Here is an 18,528-nt window from a genome sequence, read left to right as displayed (position 1 = left end):
GCCTATTTGAAAGCAAATACTTTTTCCCTTGTTGACTCAGGTTTTTTCCCTTTTTACTCAGATTCTGCCCTATACTTCCTACTTTCAGCTTCAGCACAACTGCTTTTGTTTATCTTCGCCCGGCTCCTAGTCCTACTGTCTACTTTCCCTATGTTCTCTTTTGCCTTAGGTTATCAGAAATCTTGCTTGGGTGTCTTGGGAAGCTTGTATTTCCCTCAGCTTGTCCTGCTGGTATTACAAAAAAACAGGAGTTTTTATAAGCTGACTGTGGCTCTGAATTGAATCATAGAAATGTAGGGCTGCAGGGGATCTTGAGGGGTCATCTAATTCATCCCCCTATGGAGAGGCAGTACCTAGACTATGCCTGACAGGTTTTTGTCTAACCCACTGATTCTCAACCTATTTACCATGGTGGCCCACGCATGCAGCTCTCTCTGTGTTATGTGGGCTGCATCCACACAATATATATACAACCTATATGGTCCTGGATGTTACATAGTCTGCATCTGTGCGCTGGTTGGACCACAAGCAGCCTGTGGGTTGAGAACCACTGGTCTAACCTATTCTTAAAAACAGTGATGGGGATTCAACAAACCACCTTGTTAACCTGTTCTAGTACTTACCTAGCCTTACAGCTAGAAATCTCATCCTGCTGACTGCCCCCAATGATGTCACCCCTCTCCTTTATCTCAGTGGAAGGGAGAGATATCATTCCCTTTGTAAGGAGAACATTAGTCAAGATTATAGGCTCCTCTTTGGCCTGCTTCTCAGGCTTCAGTCCACTGATAAGACACAGGCCCCTTAGGCTTGTTTTCATTATAACTAAGGGGAAGGAAAGATGAGAATGACAGTGGTTCTGAATGAAGAGATGGGAGGGAGTGAACTACTTAGGAAATAAGGTACAAAAGGAAAGAACAGAGGCAGATTGCTGTAACAGGTCCTGATTTTTCATTTCTGGGGATGAGGGGGATATCGGGGAGACAAGGAGGTGGCTTCATTGGGACAGGATAAAGGAGCAGCATCTTTTCTTTCTCCCAGCTGCCAAAATCCTCCTTTGTCTAGTTACGCATCCCAGTGCTCCCCCAGAAACTCAGATGACCACAGCCTGCAGCTAAGCTTTCATTTAGGTTTTGCCATCGCCTCCAAGTAAACAGCTTTCATTCACAGTGCAGTCTGGGTCTAGCCCTCTCTGCTGGTTCAGCTAAAAGCTATTTTTTTCTACTGGTTTGGGTACAGCCATTTGCCTGTCTCCAGGTGCTATGGAGGGTGTCACTCTTCAGCCCCTCCCTGGGGTTTTTCTCACCTCAGTTGGGAAGAGAGCTGGCAGGCAGAAGTTAGGAGTGGAATACTCTCCAGGCTCTGGAACATTCTCCATCTTACTGGGTTTCTGACGGAACCGAGGTACCAGCTTGCCATCCTAATGTAGCCACAGAGGGTGGTGATTCCCTAGCTTGCCAGCTAACCTGAGGTGAGCTAAAGATTCCTTGTTTGGATATTGTAGGCAGCTGAATGTTCTCCACCAGCTCATTCTGAGAGTCTGGGAACTCCAGCAACCAGTATTGCCAGTCCCAAGGGTTCAGAAACCAGGAGTCAGGTTTAAAAAAATCATTTTATATATAGGGGCAGTTTATTAGTCTTCTGGGGGTTTTGAGCCTTCAGGTCAAGTCATATTTTTAAGCTTTTCTCTGCAACCATAAAGGCTACACACTTTAAAAAAAAAAAATTTTTTTTAAATGAAAGCAGAGATTCTCACCGAATCACATGAGTCTCTGAGCTGGGCCTTTAAGAAAAAACAGCCAGCATGGGACTCTCCACATACTTGTGAGAGTTTGCAAACGCATTACAGCTGTATGGAGTGGGTGCATTGGGATTCAGGCCCTGGGAGGCCACAATGTGTGGTGGGGGTTAGCTCTCTGGATGACTGTTGCACCTTGGAAGCTGGTAGTAGTAGACAGCATGACTCCTGCAGTCTTATGTAGCAGAGGAAGTGATGTGTAAGTAACAAATCTCTGCATCTATTTTAATATATATATTTAGTTTTTAAATTTCAGGTGTTTCTTGTTCTTACAGTACAGAAATAGGTGGCTGGCCTTCTTTATAGCATTCACTTTTATCTACCGCTAGAGGGCTGAATACTATCTAGGAGAAATCCTCTTGGCTGCAAATAAATTAGGAAGGGTTCTTCATGTGTATGTGTAACACAATGTGATAAACTAGTGCTAGTTTAGGACAAGAATGCTACTTTGTGGAAGATAGTCTTGGTTTAAAGACTTTTCCTGAGGCTAATGACTGGGGGGGGCCTTTCCACAGAGCAAAGCTCTGACTCCTGTGGGAGGGTGGAGTCCCATGCTTTGGACAGAAGGGCCCCGTTCCCGAAAAGGGCTGCAATCACACTGGGGCAGAGGGAAAAATCTAGAGACTAGGAGTGGTAAGTGCAGGGAACCAATGAGGACAGTGCCTCTCTCATAGCTTCTCTTGCTCTCTTCTAAACCAATCAGTTCATGGCCTGTTGGTCTCTCCTTATCTGGACTCTCCTGCTCTCCCCCATATCTCAGACTGGCTCTGTTGCCCTTCTCCACTCCTCTCCCACCCTGCTCTCTCTTGGGAGATGTGGTGACTAAAAATGAATTGGTGTTTAAGATGTAGAATGATTTATGATGATGTATTTTCTGCATTGTTGTCTCCTTAATATAGCCTAATACTAGATTCCCCACTAAGCTGTATCTCTGCTTAGGGACCATTCAGATTTTAAAGGTATGGTACCTTCCTGAAGACTGTTTTATCATCATCATTAGTTAAGGCTTAGTGAGTCTTGAGAGATGATGGACGAGTGTCATGTATAAATACTTGCCTATAAATGACACATTACAAATGCAAATAGGATGTGATTTGCCACTGAAATCAGTCTCATGGGTTCCTTGGAGCTGGCAAAAGCTGAGAATTCTTGATTTTATGTTGCTCTTTTCACTAAAAACACTGAAGGGACAAAAAGGCTTCTCATCACGGCTGGATTTGGGGATAAGCTTACCCATCTGTTGCCAGCCAGAAAGTACATTGTCAAACAAAAAAGGCTCCAGTCTCTTTCTCAGTTTTCACTGAGGGCCTTGGTTTCTGTTAGTCAGTAAAAGCTGGTTTTCAGCAGGGAGCCTTCATCAAATCTTTCTGAATTGCCACAGCCAGGTGAAGGCTGTAATGCTGTGCTGGGCAGGCAGTGCCATTCCTCTGGAGGCCTAGCAGAGAGCACAGTGGACTGGGACTTAGGAGACCTGGGTTCCACTCCCAGAGCTGCTTTGGCCTGCTGTGGGCAAGCTACTCACTGTTCCATTCCCTTAGTTTGCCCATCTGTAAAACGGGGATAATGCTTCTGACTTCCTTTGTAAAGCCCTTTGAGCTCTACTGAGGAAGAGCTATATATTATTTTTAGTATTTTGCAGGGGGTATACTTGAGGAATGGACCTAAGATTATTCTTCATTGAAAAAAATCAGTTCTCTGACACTCTTACTCCCCTTTTCCATTTGTTTCCTTCTATTCTTTTTTCCTACAAGGTCCTGCAGTAGGCCTCTCCCCTACAGCTCTCCAGACTCTACGGAGCTGATTTAATTGCCGTCACTCATTCTGTACCCCAGACACTGCTCCTATAGGAGAAGGAAAACCTATTACACCAGTGAGCTCCCCCTTCCCCCCACAACATAGCAGTCAGGGATCCAGGTTTGGCCTGGTAGGCCCTTGTGTCACCAGCCAACCTAAACTTGAGTGATTGGTGGTGTGAACCTACATGCCAGCTTGTAATTCCTGAAGCAGGCAGACAGGCCCTGCGCCCTCAGGAGAGATGCTACCACTGCAGGGTAAGTGCAGGGTGGGCTAACTTTCTAACACACATCCTCCTTGGCCTCCCTTCACTGGTAATTTTTTTTGGAGGGGTAGGGGGGCCCTTCAGTTTCAGATTTTGCCCAGGGTCCCCCAAAACCTTTGTGCAGTCCTGTCTGCAGCAGAGCAAAGAGCCTTCACATGCAAACAGATATTTGTCCTGAGTACAGTAAATGGTCTTGTTAGAGATAAGATATGTGGCTAATAACTCAGGTAGCTGGCAAACAGCCCTGCCTGCCAACTGTCACTAGAAATACAGTGTAAGACCTTTCTTCTCCTTGTCAGCCTTTTTAATGCTGTCGGAGAGGGAAAAACCTCATTATTTTAAATGTTAAATATTGTTTTAAAAGGCTGTGGTTCTACGCGTCTTATTTTCTGCTCTAAGGGTGAGGCCCAAATGCTTTGGGAAACCGGTATTATTGTGCTATCTGTAGATGGTTTGTGAAGACAGATGTCTTAGTGCTGGCTCTGTTCCAGCCACAATTAACCCCAAGAAGAGACCAATTCTAAACACATTTAGTAAACGAGCCATGACTAAGAGAAGTAGAGGCAGCATTGGGTCAGACTGGGTCTATATTTGAATGCTAGATATTTCAAGCAATATCCATTTGCTGCAGGAAGTTGTGCTTGTGGCTTAGCTCTGCACTGATAGAAGCAGGTTCTTTTCCTTCTGTAACATCCCTTCCATAATCCACTCCTAGGAGATGTATTGCTGGTGAAGGGTGTCCTTAGGGAGAAATGTAAAATTGGAGGATCTGTCTCTGCATATTCTTTAAAGATCCTGTGGTACTTTTTATTAGGGTTGTGGGGTTAACTCTTCTCTCCAGGCAAAATTCCAGTTCAGGGAACTGTATTGTGACTACCTGAAATTCCCCTGCAGTTCCAGTTGGTTTTCTTTTCCTGAGCATTGTAATGGTGCTTCGTGGTGATAGGCAACTACTTTTTTCCACCCCCAGAAGTGGCATTGTTTGACTTATTGATTTATCTTTTACATTTTGGTTCAGTGATGGAAGAGAATATCTTCAGTAGTTCTTTATAGATACTAGGAAATATTGCAAAAGGTGTGGCTGAGGTGGGCAGATACAAACATTTGATATTTTAAACCAAGTCCTAGTTGATATTTGGCACTCCCAGAAAGGAGCAGAACATTTGTTTTGCCCTCTTTGCTGTGCTCAGCATCTTAACGCAGTACATAAGATTCAGTCAGCTCACAGAGGCAATCAACACAGGAGTGCCTTAACCCAGTTTTCAATCACTGCACAGTGCTACAGGCCCGATCTCCAAAGTCTTTATTCATACAGGCAGTCGCATGGGTAGAGCCACTGGATTCCATGGAAGTGTTTCAGGATCAAGCCCTTATATAGTATGTAGTGGAAGGAAATGGAGACTAGCAGTCAGCTCCCATTAAGCAGCTTGTCAGATTCCCTGTTTATGATAAAGCATTTTCTCTCTGTGGAGGATGCCCTGTCTTCATCTCTAACTTCTTCCCAAAGACATAACTGTGTTCTCTCCAAAGAGGAGAAGTACCTGCACTGAGCCAGCACTAAAATATGGCAATCAATTCAGAATGGCATCTCTCTCCCCCTCTTCCATCCCGGCCTTCCCATCACTCATTCATTTTTTTAACAGAGTGTTGTTTCACAACCCCCACACGAGGTGACATCTGGGTATCTGTGACTCCACTTGTAAACACGTAAGCAGTTAAATCATGGATTAACATAGCTTGTGTGTGGGGCTTTGCTGAAATGCTTTGTGTGGCTATTGTAAGTTGTTGAAGAACCCAAACTCGGGGGTCCTTACTGATATGTCCGTTGCCTTGGCGGGGGTCCAGAATTAGCCAACAACAGATTAGCAAAATCAAAGTTTATTCTTTACGTAAAGAAGGTGATCCCTTCAAATATAAGGAATGACACCCCTGCTTCCAAAAAACAGACCGTATTTATAGAATGGTATAAACAAGTTTTAACACGTCACAGTTTCCATGGTCATACATACTAAAAAGTATTATCTAGAAATTTTCTAACTGAATACTATCAACTTTCCTTATCTAAGTTACAAGGTCTTTCTCTGCATTCCTTCTCTACTTGTGTCTAGACCTCTTAACTATATTATTACAACAAAACATTCTAAAATTAAACAACTGCTAACAAAACATTTTCTATCTCAGACTTTTTACAGTGAATTCTAAAATCAGTTCTCAGCAAAAACAGAAACCCCATCTTGTTTTCCCTTCACAGTTCCCCCCTTTGATTCTAATAGATCTACTACTAGAATCACAATTATGATATATTCATTCATTTTCGTTGCCAATATACCAATACCGTATTGACCTTTGCACCATCTGTTTCTTAGGGGGCTTAAACCTTTTGTGCTGGAAAAATGAACAACAACACTGCTTACAACAAAACATTAACAGTAATATTATCATAAATCCTATTATAGTTACAAACAATTTTTTAAGCCACAATAAGTCTGGTAACCAAAAAATCAAAGCATTCCAGATGGATGACCATGAAATATTAATGCCAGACGGTGGCATTGGAGGGTTAGCAAATTCATGGAAAAATCTACTGACATTCCAAATTTTGTGTACATCCATCTCGATTTGACCTGATTCATTTTTATAAAAACAACAGGTTTGATTCAACATTACACAAACTCCTCCTTGCTGAGCTAACAATTGGTCTAGGGCTAACCTATCTAGGGCAAATATCTCAAATTCTGCTGAAAAATTTCTTAGTGCATACTCCAAATCACCCACTCCTTGCCAGGGCAAAAACATTCTCCGTCCTCTCCAGAATGCTGAAGAGTGTTCAGTTAATGGGTTATAATGGTGAGCATCCAGGGTGGGCCTAAAACTTCTTTTTGGTCGGTGATTATACACAACGTCATGTAAAGGAACTGGATGCACACCTCCAGGCCAGAGATATACTAAGGTACATCTTCCTTTCCACCTTGGTGGTAAAGTTTTTCCTGCCCAATTTCCACATGCCCACCATACACCTTCTTCGATTGGAGTAACTCCTCTGCAACTATTGGAATGGGCTTGGTATAGCACATGTAACATGATGTTAGCCCATTCAAACCAGGTAACATTTACATATTGATTAATGGTAGTAGCCTTGTGAATCTTCCAAACCTCTTCTCTAAACTGGTTATTTTTATATAAATTCATATTCTCTAACTTCTTCCACCATTTATGGGTATTGTTACACTTAATTCCTCGGGTAGCATCTAATGTACAATTATAAACTCTCTTCTGGTTCAAATTAGTGGCATTGGATCCTCGTTTCTGTATCAAAGTTTTACTGATTTTTTTTCCTTCCTTTGTAGGTAGATAGACAATGTATTTGCATTTTGAATATTTCCCTACATTCTTTACCTCACAAGTAACATTTAACCAGGGTTTATCTGAATCTGTTACTGGTACACATTGTGTCCATTGCACACATATTGGTGCTGCTGGCTTCCTTCCAGAGAGAATTAAGTCTCTAAGATCAACTCTCATTCCCAACCGATGTTCTTTCCCTATTACTGTTCCCATGGGATTAGTCCAGGCCAAACTTTCCCATTCATTAACTGGCACAGGAATAGGTATTAGAGGTATTCCTTCCCGATGATGGGTTGCCATAAAAGAGCACACCCAACAATCTTTTACCTCCCAAGATGCAGTTAAATTCTTTATCAACATATAAAATGAATTGGCTTTAAAATCTGCATTATCTATATTTAAATTAATTAAAAACATCATCAAAAACAACATATCCATCTTCTACACTAATTCTAAAACAATTTATCCCCTTAATATAACAAACACACCAAAAAATAAGTAAATAATATAGTCCATTAATCTTTTCTTTCCTGCTGCACTTTTAACTCTGTAGATCGTCTACTTCAAAGCAACCACAAGGGGATCGCCTGTGGTTCTTCACCTTTCCACGTCTACTTCAGAGCAACCACAAGGGGATTGCCCGTAGTTCTTCACCTTCCACGTCTACTTCAGAGCAACCACAAGGGGATTGCCCGTAGTTCTTCACCTTCCACGTCTGCTTCTGGGACCTCGGTCCAGCGAAGCTCCCTCGTTGCACTTAGAAATCTTCTCCTTCTAAGAATCAGCATCAGGTGATCGTACTTTCTTTAGATGGGTGCAGTGGTACCAAGCTTCTTTTCCCTGTAGCTTTGCAGCAGTGTATGTTGTTAACAGCACCTGGTAAGGACCATTCCACCTTGGTTCTAAGCAATTCTTGCGTGAAAACTTCTTTAGCAGTACCCAATCTCCCGGCTGGATGTCATGCACACATCTAAAGGAATTCTCTGAGCGTCTATGGAAAACTTAAAAATAGCAGTAAGTGTCTTTTGTAATTTTATAACGTATGCAACCAACTTCTCATCTCCACCCATAAGACTGGCGTGTGCAGGTGTCAGGTTTCCCCCCAGTTGAAATGGTCTCCCAAAAAGAACTTCATAGGGAGATAAATTCGTCTTTCTAATAGGCATAGTTCTTAGATGCATTAAAGCTAATGGTAACGCATCCACCCAATGTAATCCGGTATCATCCATAACTTTAGATAATTGATTCTTCAATTTTGCATTTGATCTTTCAACTATTCCTGATAACTGAGGTCTATATGGAGTGTGTAATTTTTGAATTATACCCAAAACTTTCATTAAAGACTGCATAACTTGATTAGCAAAATGACTTCCTCTATCAGATTCTACCACTAAAAGGCAGCCAAATCTTGGAATTACATCTTTCACTAATGCCTTAACAACAGCTGCTGTGTCAGCTTTTCTAGTTGGAAAAGCTTCAATCCATTTTGAAAACACACATACTATTACTAGCACATGTTTAAAACCCTTACAAGGAGGCAAGTCCATATAATCTATCTGCAAACGCTGGAATGGGCCATAAACCCATTCTGGTGCCCCCAGTTGTTGTGGCTGATGAAGTCCCACGGTATACTTTTGACAAATAACACAACCTTGAGATACTTGTTTAGCCACTTGATAAATACCTGGAGCACACCAAAATCGCAAAACCTGATCAGCTATCCCCCCTTTGCACGCATGGCCACCTTGATGAACATAGCGGGCAAGTTTAAAATTTTAAACTTTTAAAAATTTTAAAAATTTTAAAGTTTAAAATGAAACAACTGCTAACAAAACATTTTCTATCTCAGACTTTTTACAGTGAATTCTAAAATCAGTTCTCAGGAAAAACAGAAACCCCATCTTGTTTTCCCTTCACAAAGTACACAAGGAAGTATTGCCTGGTGGTTAGTGTATGGGCTGGCAATAGGAGCGCTGTGAAATCATTCCCAGCTCTGTTTCAGGCTTGCTCGGTGAGCCTGAGCAAGCTGCTTAAGCGCTGTGCTTTAGTTTCCTAATCTGTAAAATACTGTTTTATTCAAACAATAGGAATTTTTCTTAAGGACTGGGATTTGGCCCAAATGGGCCTTGAATTTCAGCTCTCACTACTTTGCATTATTTTTTTTTAATCAGATAAACCATCATGTTTAACACGTAGTACTGTATATCTTTGGTCCACCTGGAAAACCCTGTGCATCATTTTTAAATGTTCCTGGCACAAGCTGTGAGATGGATCTTCCTCATGAACATTGTGTGGAAAGAGAATGGTGCTTCTGAACTCATTTGATTGAGTTATCTGTATAATCTATGAGTTTCAATCAATGCAAAGGCAAATACATGCAGTCCCAAACACTGGCATTCTGCCGAGACACTGGTCTAAAGATTCACTATCTGTTGCTTTGTTCAGATCTGTAATTGACTTCCAGATGGCAGGTAATCGATAAGGCATTGCAAACAGTGCTATTGTCAAGATGTTCCTAACAGCCAGCCTTCCACTGATAAGCACTGGTGGTTCAGAACAGTGATGTACATTGTTTATGTTCAGCAGTTGAAGCATACTTCCATAGTGCTATATACTGTGGTGTCTGCCTGTGTCCTATCTGGGAAAGCCAATCATCCCAGGAAGAAAATGAATGATTGTAATAGACTGGGGCTATGTTGAAATGCTAGTATCTCATTCTCATCCTGTGTTCTCTTCATCAATACAATAGTGTACATTGGTTAAAAACCATTTATTTTGTTATTCTGAGACTTGATGCCACATCTTTTTATGTCTCCAGGACACTACTGTGAGATTTTTCTATTTTTTCTTTAAACCGTTCTTGTTTTCAGGATTCTGCTCAGATAAGTTTCTTATCATTAAATGTATTTGTAGCAGATTATATTGTATCAGATTCATCCTCAAACAATTTGGTTTCTTTTATTTATTCTTATGGATTATGAGCATTATGGTAGCACCTATAGGGTCCAACCAAAATCAGGGACCCATTGTACTAGGCTCCATACGTACAAGAAATGTTGTCAGTTGTTGGCTGCGTGTGTTCTCCCCGTGTGTATGCTGTTCCAGCTCTGCAGATAACTGAGACACCAAACCGCAACTAGATTATCCAATGAGACCACAAATTCTTTCAGCAATGAAGGTACCAGACCAGCTTTATTGTTAAACAAGCACGGTAAAAAGCGCCCTATATGTGCCACATGTATGTTCCTGACAACGGACCAGCTCAGTAAATGACGGGACTTTCCGTTCCTCGCTTGCCCAGATAGACACACTCTTTGAGACCCTCCTTTATACACAGATACAAACAAGCTTCGTGTTGTACCTCTGATGTGGTAAGATACCACCTTTCACCTTGTACCAGATGGTCCGACCAAAACATCTCTATCCACCATATTGTCATTCTCAGGAGTCAGTATGTCATCGTTATCTCTGGCATATTGGAATATTCTGGTACTCTTCTGGAACGGGCTTGTGTGAGTGTTCTGTACCTAGTTCTTCTTTCGGAATGTGTGTATCAGCTCTGTTCTTGCCAGTTACTGTGAGCCTGTCAGCATTCACAGCATGACTTCTGCTAACTTTGCTTTATATCAGACTTCACCATTACTTTGGCTCAGGCCTCATACCTGGCCTATTATACTAAGCCTCATGTCTCAGGCTCTCACTTTCTACTACAAGAGACAGCTAGTGCCCTAAAGAGCGATGAAATTTTGTCCCTCTTCTCTTTTACAAAATCATCGTTGTAGCCACTAGTGACGGGCAGAAAAGATTTAATGCTAAATCAGTTGAGAATAATTTTACTTGTCTATCCACACAAGTGAGAAATATCTTCCACCCCACTCTCCTTCACTGGGTAAGTAGTATGTTAAGTTTTTCATTGTTATTAATCATAGCAAAGGCTGTTGACTAGATTTGTGGAATGATTTTTCTAAGGTGCCTGGCCTTTCTGTACATTTTCATGACAGTAATGCAAGGCTGCATTAAAAGATGTGTCCTAATATATAGGTGCACATCTTGGTATCTGAAACCGCCTTCCTGTACCTTCACAGCTCTTTATTTACTTTCAGGATTCCTCTCTGGGGCATAAACTTCTCTTATGCTTTTTTTTTTTTTTTAAAGGGGGGTAACCTGTTAAATTTGTGCACGCGCTGCAGTATTAGAGCATAACACCAGTTAATGAGGGTATCATGCTGATCGTACATAGGTGAGAAGTTCTAACCCATCATGACCAGTAGAGGGCAGTAGTACATACGTGCATGCATTGTGGGAAGACAGTGTGTATTTTTATTAAAACTAGTAGGAAATTAGGGTTTTTTAAAGAAGTTTTGATGAAAGACAGCTGAAATGTTTCAATAAAAAACTGACGTTCTTCTTCGAGTGCTTGCTCATGTCCATTCCACTATAGGTGTGTGCATGCCTCCATGCACGGTTACCTGGAACTTTTTTCCCCTTAGCAGATCCCGTAGGACCGGCTCCGTGCACATGCCGCGGTATATGAGGCACTGCCGGCCCTACGCCCCCTCAGTTCCTTCTTTCCGCTCGTGACGGTTGCTGGAACTAGCCTTGCTCTCAGCAAGTACTATTCCCCTTGTTTGGACTTGTTTGATATTCTAAGTTAGTTTTAGTTAGTTAAGTAGTTGTTAAGTGTCATTAAGAGTAGTTAGAGATAAGGCAAGTCCCTGTGGGGACTTTGAGCGGCCAGGCCATGCCCCGGTTGCTGGGATTCAAGCCATGTGCCTCCTGCGGGAAGGCCTTCCCGCTCAGTGACCCCCACGACTTCTGCCTTAAGTGCTTGAGTGAAGTCCACAGAAAAGAGACATGCAAGATCTGCACGGCTTTCAAACCAAGGACTCAAAAGGACCGAGAAATGCAGTTGAAAGCCCTGTTGATGGAGGCAGCGCTCCGCCCAGCTTCCCAGCTGACCCGCTCCACCTCAGTACCGAGCGTGACCTCTGTACAGAGCGCACTGTCAGCACTGTCTTCGACTCAGCACCATGCAACATCGCCGGCACCGAAGAGGAAAAAGCAGTGTGCGGAGCATAGACACTCCCCTGTGCTGTCGGTACAGGCAGGGTCAAGTACGGAGATGCACCGGACCCAGCCCGTCGAGTCTTCTCCGGTGTCTGCATCTCCGGTCAGGGAGCCTTCCCTGACTCCTGGGAGTGTACGAGTGCCCCTGCTGACGCCGTCGATACCGGAGGCTTTTCAGGCGGCAAGAGCCCTGTTGGCCTTGCCTACGCCACCTCCGCCACCCCCCTCTGCCGAGGGAGAAGGGGCCGGTGTCACGGGAGAAACCCATGTTGGGTCCCCCTGAATGGCAGTGGAAATTCCTGGTACGGAGAGGAAGATTTCCCGCTGGACAGTCTCTGAGGGTAGAGCAGAGCCACTCCCCCAGTAGTCGCTCCAAGTCGGCGTCGTGGAGCTGACCTGCTCTGGCACAGGATGTGGAGTCTCCCTCTCGGCGCCGACATCGATCCCTGGCACCGGAGGCAGCACCAGTCGAGGTCTGCCAAGCAGCGCTCCAACAGCTCCCTTTCCAGATCCCCGGCACCGAGGAGTTCGCCTGCACCGAGAGGGCGCATAGTCCGGGCGCCGGAGGAAGACCCGGCACCATGCAGTCCGTGACGTGGAACCAGGTCGCTGGAGTCCAGCTCGGTACTGAGGAGTTCGGAGGATTTCAGGGCACATCAGGAGCTGCTCAAGAGGGTGGCCTCCAACTTGGGGCTGGAGGTGAAGGAGGATAAAAGAGGCCAAAGAGAGCCTCTTTATTGTGTTGGCGGTGGCTGCCCCAGCGAGAGTGGCCCTCCCAGTCCACGAAAAGGTCCTTAAGATTGTGAAGGCTCTGTGGCAAACCTCTTCCTCAGTCGCCCCTATGTCAAAGGTGGCTGAGAAAAAATATTACATCCCGGCCGAGGGGTTTCAGGATTAGTTCACACACCCTGTCCCGGGAACCCCGGTAGTAGATGCGGCTAACCAGCGAGACAGGCAAGGTCCACCAGGGTCCACTCCCAAGAACAAGGACAATAAGAAGCTAGACTTGTTTGGGGGAGAGGTTTATTCCATGGCAAGCCTGCAGTTCAGGATTGCCAGCCATCCGGCCTTCCTGAGCAGATATCATTTCAACCTGTGGGACTGCCTCAGGTGGTTCGCTGAGGCCCTGCCCCAGGACCAGGCTGCAGACATTAGCACTATCGTGGAGGAAGGAACCGCGGTAGCTAGGGCAGCACTCCAGACGTCCCGTGATGCAGCTGACTCCGTGGGCTGGGCCATAGCCTCCGCCATCTGTATGAGAAGGTGCTCGTGGGGTTGCAATCCTCAGGCCTGTCCCAGGAGATGCAGCAATCAATTCAGGACTTCCCCTTTGATGGGTCGGCCCTATTCTTCGACCAGACCGGTGTGAAGTTGCATGGTCTGAAGGACTGCGGGGCCACGCTTCGCTCCCTGGGCCTTTACACGCCCCAGTTTTCCAGGCGTCAATCACGGCCCCAGGCACAGCAGCAGCCAAGGCCTCCACCCAGGCCTTTTCAATCCTATAGGAATAGGGGGTTTAGAAGAAGAAATCAGCCCCCTAGCTCATCCGCAGGGGCCCCCCAGGGGGTCGGGCAACCAGAAGGAGGCAATTTTGATGGTGTGCCTGAGGGTGGTGCCCTGACTGCTCTCCTGTATCCACCCCGCCCCTTCCTAAACAGGTTAAGGCCCTTCTATCCCGAATGGGCAAAAATCACTTCAGACCGTTGGGTCCTGGGATAGTCTCAGGGGGCTATGCCCTACAGTTTACATCTACCTTCCCCAACAACCCTCCCCCTCCATCCCTCTTCAGGGACCCCTTTCACGAGCAACTCCTCTTGCAGGAGGTGGACACCCTCCTCAACCTGGGAGCGGTGGAAATGATCCCTCTAGGCAGAATAGGGAAGAGGTTCTATTCGAGGTATTTCCTCATCCCCAAGGCAAAAGGGGGTCTGAGACCCATATTAGACCTGCGTCGTCTAAACAAATATGTCAAACGACTCAGGTTTCACATGGTTTCCCTAGCCTCCATAATCCCTTCCCTGGATTCAGGAGACTGGTATGCCGCCCTTGATCTCAAGGACGCATCTTTCATGTGTCTATCCTCCCCAGCCACAGGCGTTTTTGCCGTTACATGGTGGCTGACTCTCACTACCAGTTCACAGCCCTGCCCTTTGGCCTATCCTCAGCTCCAAGGGTGTTCACCAAGTGCATGACCGTAGTGGCTGCCCACCTGAGATGAAAGGGTGTGCAAATTTTTCCTTACCTGGACAATTGGCTGATCAGGGGCAGGTCCAGGTCTCAAGTGCAGGACAGCGTGACCCTCACTTGCTCCACATGCAGCTGGCTGGGACTACTCATAAACGAACAGAAGTCCACATTAACCCCAGTGTAACACATAGAATTCATTGGGGCCACCTTGGACACTTCCCAGGCCAGAGCCTTCCTGCCTCAGCCATGTTTCAAGGCGATGGTCTCTATCATCTCCCAGTTGCACTGGTGCCCCATGACAACAGCCAGGCACTGCCTACAGCTGTTAGGCCACATGGCGGCCTGCACGTACGTAGTGAGACTAGCTCACCTGAGGCTCAGACAGCTTCAGGCATGATTGGCCTCAGTATATGTGCCGAGCAGACACCCATTGGACTGGGTGGTCACAGTTTCCCCCAGCCGTCTCAGCCTCCCTACACTGGTGGCGGACTCCCAGGACAGTGATGAAGGGCGTTCCGTTCAGGGAACTGGTCCCGTCGGTCACAGGATGGGGAGCCCACATCAGTGCCAACCTAGGCACTCAGGGGCTCTGGTCGGGGGAGGAGAGGCACCTGCACATCAACGTGAAGGAGCTGAGGGCCATTCGCCTAGCGTGCAGGATGTTCCTCCGATTCCTGACAGGCAGAGTGGTGCAAGTGCTGACGGACAACTCCGCAGCCATGTTTTACATAAACGGGCAGGGGGAAGCGCGCTCCTCGGCCCTCTGCAAGGAAGCTATCCATCTGTGGGACTTTGCCGTGAGGCACTATTTCCACTTGACTGCCTCTCACCTCCCAGGAGTGAGGAATGACAAGGCGGATTGCCTCAGCAGGTCGTTTCTCCCCCGCCACAACTGGTTGTTGCAGCCAGAGGTGGTGGCTATGATCTTCCAGAAGTGGGCGTTCCCCAACTGGACCTATTTGCATTGGCCTGGAACACGAAGTGTCCAAGGTTCTGCTCGCTCCGGGGTCACAAGACTGGGTCGATTTTCGACACATTCCTCATGGACTGGACGGGGGCTCTCATGTATGCATTTCCTCCCATTCCGCTCCTACCCAAGGTCCTGCTGAAAATAAAGAGGGACAGGGCTAACGTTATACTCATCTCTCTGGCCTGGCCGAGACAGCACTGGTTCAGCATGCTGCTGGACCTTTTGATCGCCCCACCCCTGGAGCTCCTGAGACGACACAACCTTCTATCCCCGGACCATGGTCACCTGTTGCACCCAGACCTGGACTCCCTGCACCTCACGGCCTGGAGGCTCTGTGGCTGATGGAGGGAGAGAGAGCCTGCTCAGTGCAGGTCCAGCAAGTCTTGCTAGGCAGCAGGAAGCCTTCTACACAGGTCGTGTATTGGGCTAAGTGGAGGCAGTTTACCTGTTGGGTGGAATCCTGGGGTGTTCCGCCCAGCCTCTCGCCTATACAGGTGATCCTGGAGTACCTGCTCCAGCTAAAGCTCCAGGGTCTGGCGCTGGTCTCATTGAAGGTTCACCTGGCGGCCATTTCGGCCTTCCATCGGCCGCTAGAGGGGAGATCCCTGTTCTCCCATTCCATGTCAGTCAGGTTCCTCAAGGGGGTGGAGAGGCTTTATCTGCAGGTCCGTGACCCGGTGCCTCCCTGGGATCTCAACCTGGTCCTTTCGAGGCTCACGGGGCCCCCCTTTGAACCCATGGCTTCGTGCCCTCCGCTCATCCTTTCATGGAAGTTAGCCTTCCTGGTGGCCATTACCTCATCCAGGAGGGTCTCCGAGATTAGGGCCTTGACCTTGGAGCCCCCTTATATGGTATTCTATAAGGACGAGGTTCAGCTGAGGCTGCGTCCAGCCTTCCTACCCAAGGTGGTTTCCCAATTTCATTGTAATCAAGATATTTTTCTCCCCGTGTTTTTAATCCAAACCTCACGGTTCGGAGAAGGAGAGAAGATGGCATTTGCTGGACATGAAACGAGCCCTGGCCTTCTACATCGAGTGTACAAAGCCGTTCCGGAAATGGACGCAGCTCTTTGTCACAGTGGTGGACCGGATAAAAGGCTCACCTGTCTCCACGCAACGCATCTCCTCATGGATTACATCATGCATCAAGTTCTGCTACAAGCAGGCTAAGGTGCTGCTTCCGGGAACCATCACAGCGGACTCAACCAGAGCTCAAGCCTCATCTACAGCCTTCCTGGAGAGAGTGCCCCTGCAGGACATCTGCAAAGCTGCCACCTGGTCATTGGTGCATACTTTACGTCCCACTACGCCATCATCCAGTAGGCGAGAGAGGACGCGGGATTCAGCAGAGCGGTGCTGAGGGCAGCTCACCGGTAACTCCTACCCACCTGCAAAGGTATTGCTTGTTAGTCACCTATAGGGGAATGGACATGAGCAATCACTGGAAGAAGAAAACAAGGTTACTTACCAGTAACTGACGTTCTTCGAGATGTGTTGTTCATGTCCATTCCACAACCCACCCCCCAACCCCTGCTGGCAGAAAGAAAGGACTGAGGGGACGTAGGGCCGGCAGCACCTCATATACCATGGCATGTGTGCGGGGCTCCAGGGGGCGCCAGAGCTGGCCCTACGGGATCTGCTAAGGGAAAAAAAGTACCAGGAACTGTGCCTGGAGGCACGCACACACCTATAGTGAAATGGACATGAGCAACACATCTCGAAGAACATCAGTTACTGGTAAGTAACCTTGTTTTTCCTGACCAACACTAATACATTAAAGGATAAATATATTAAAGATTATGAAGTGCTTTGAGATTTATTAATGAAAAGCACAATATAAGAGCTAGGAATTTATTATATTACATACCTGCATTATTTAACTCTGTGAATCATGTTAGGATGCAGTGTCTATAAAAGATACTATTTAGCAAAAAAGCAAATGTGTTTTGGTTTACTGGACTATCCTTGTTTGCAGCCCTCAGAAATAGGATTTCTATTCTCCTTTTGAGGGAACTCTGCCCAAAAAACCCCAAGCCCTTGTTCAAGTAATATGGTTAACGTATATTTTTTTTCGAGCCAATATTTTAATGTAAACATTCAAAGAGTTACAGCATGTCTGGGTCTGTATTGCTGTATTAGTGCAGTCTTCTTTCCCTTTTATGTGCAGGTGGAATTTACATTGCTTATGAAATGTAAGTACATCAGTGTGCTTCGTTTATTGTATAAGACTATAAAGCAGTTGCTCTCTAACTGGATGTTTACGGCGCCTAGTATATACTTAATGAATCAGTTATATAGTCCTTCATATATTGAAGGCCATAAACATCTACTTAACCACTGAATTATTTACTACACATTCCATAAAAAGTACTCTCATATTTGAGAAGCACTCCTTAATTAGAACAATGATGTGTTTGTGTAAATGTATGTGTCCTTTAGCACTGGCCTCAATCTTCCTAACCATGGGTGCTACAAAACAGCATTGCTTTCTGGGGAAAATATGCCTATTTAGGATGCTTCAGAAACAGTCATTCCCCAATTAAAATGCAGAAGGATATTAGCAAATTTTATTAAGTTCTAGCTATCACTTTCAGCATACCTGTGCTTTGGCACTTGGTTACTTTTCACCAACTTACAGACAGGCCATATGGTGGTGCTGTCTAGCCAAGTCTGTCTTTTCCTTTTTAGCTCAGCTCAGTTGCTTTCCACCCGCCCTCCAGCTATCTGTTTGAAGATATCTAATTAAGCATTGCTGCTTCTTTGAACACTGTTCTGTTAATACCTAGCTCCGTTGAAAAACTTACTCTAGTCGTAACTCCTTCTGGGGCTGCTTCAAGCATCCAAAAGTGTCATGGATGGGGGTAACTGTTATATCCTGCAGCTATTTCTTTGTAAGCTTGCCTCCCTCTCCCCCCCACAAAATATAACTATTATAGGCTAAGTACAAGTCTCTCTCTAGTAATCGCTCTCTTGGGCCCTATAATTGACTTTCAGCTGTGCATTGAATTCCAGCATGCTACATTTCCCACTCATTTCCCAGGGAAAGCATCCCATTATTATTATTATTACATAATTAATATTCTAGTAGTGCAAACAGAGATTGAGA

General features: G+C 45.7%; 1 long non-coding RNA gene across 1 annotated transcript in view; it reads left to right on the top strand.

The window, feature by feature from the left end:
- The first annotated feature begins 1,893 nt into the window (after positions 1 to 1,893).
- Positions 1,894 to 18,528, top strand: part of LOC137161523 (uncharacterized) — a 206,995-nt gene continuing 190,360 nt past the window's right edge. The window contains exon 1 of the long non-coding RNA XR_010922106.1: positions 1,894 to 1,994. This is a non-coding gene — a long non-coding RNA (uncharacterized lncRNA). The remainder of the gene's footprint in view (positions 1,995 to 18,528) is intronic.

The sequence above is a fragment of the Emydura macquarii genome, unplaced genomic scaffold, assembly GCF_026122565.2.
Source record: "Emydura macquarii macquarii isolate MOO-44397 ecotype Brisbane River unplaced genomic scaffold, CSIRO-AGI_Emac_v2 contig_2321, whole genome shotgun sequence".
Taxonomy (NCBI): Eukaryota; Metazoa; Chordata; order Testudines; family Chelidae; genus Emydura; species Emydura macquarii.
This window is presented reverse-complemented; position numbering and strand designations above follow the sequence as displayed.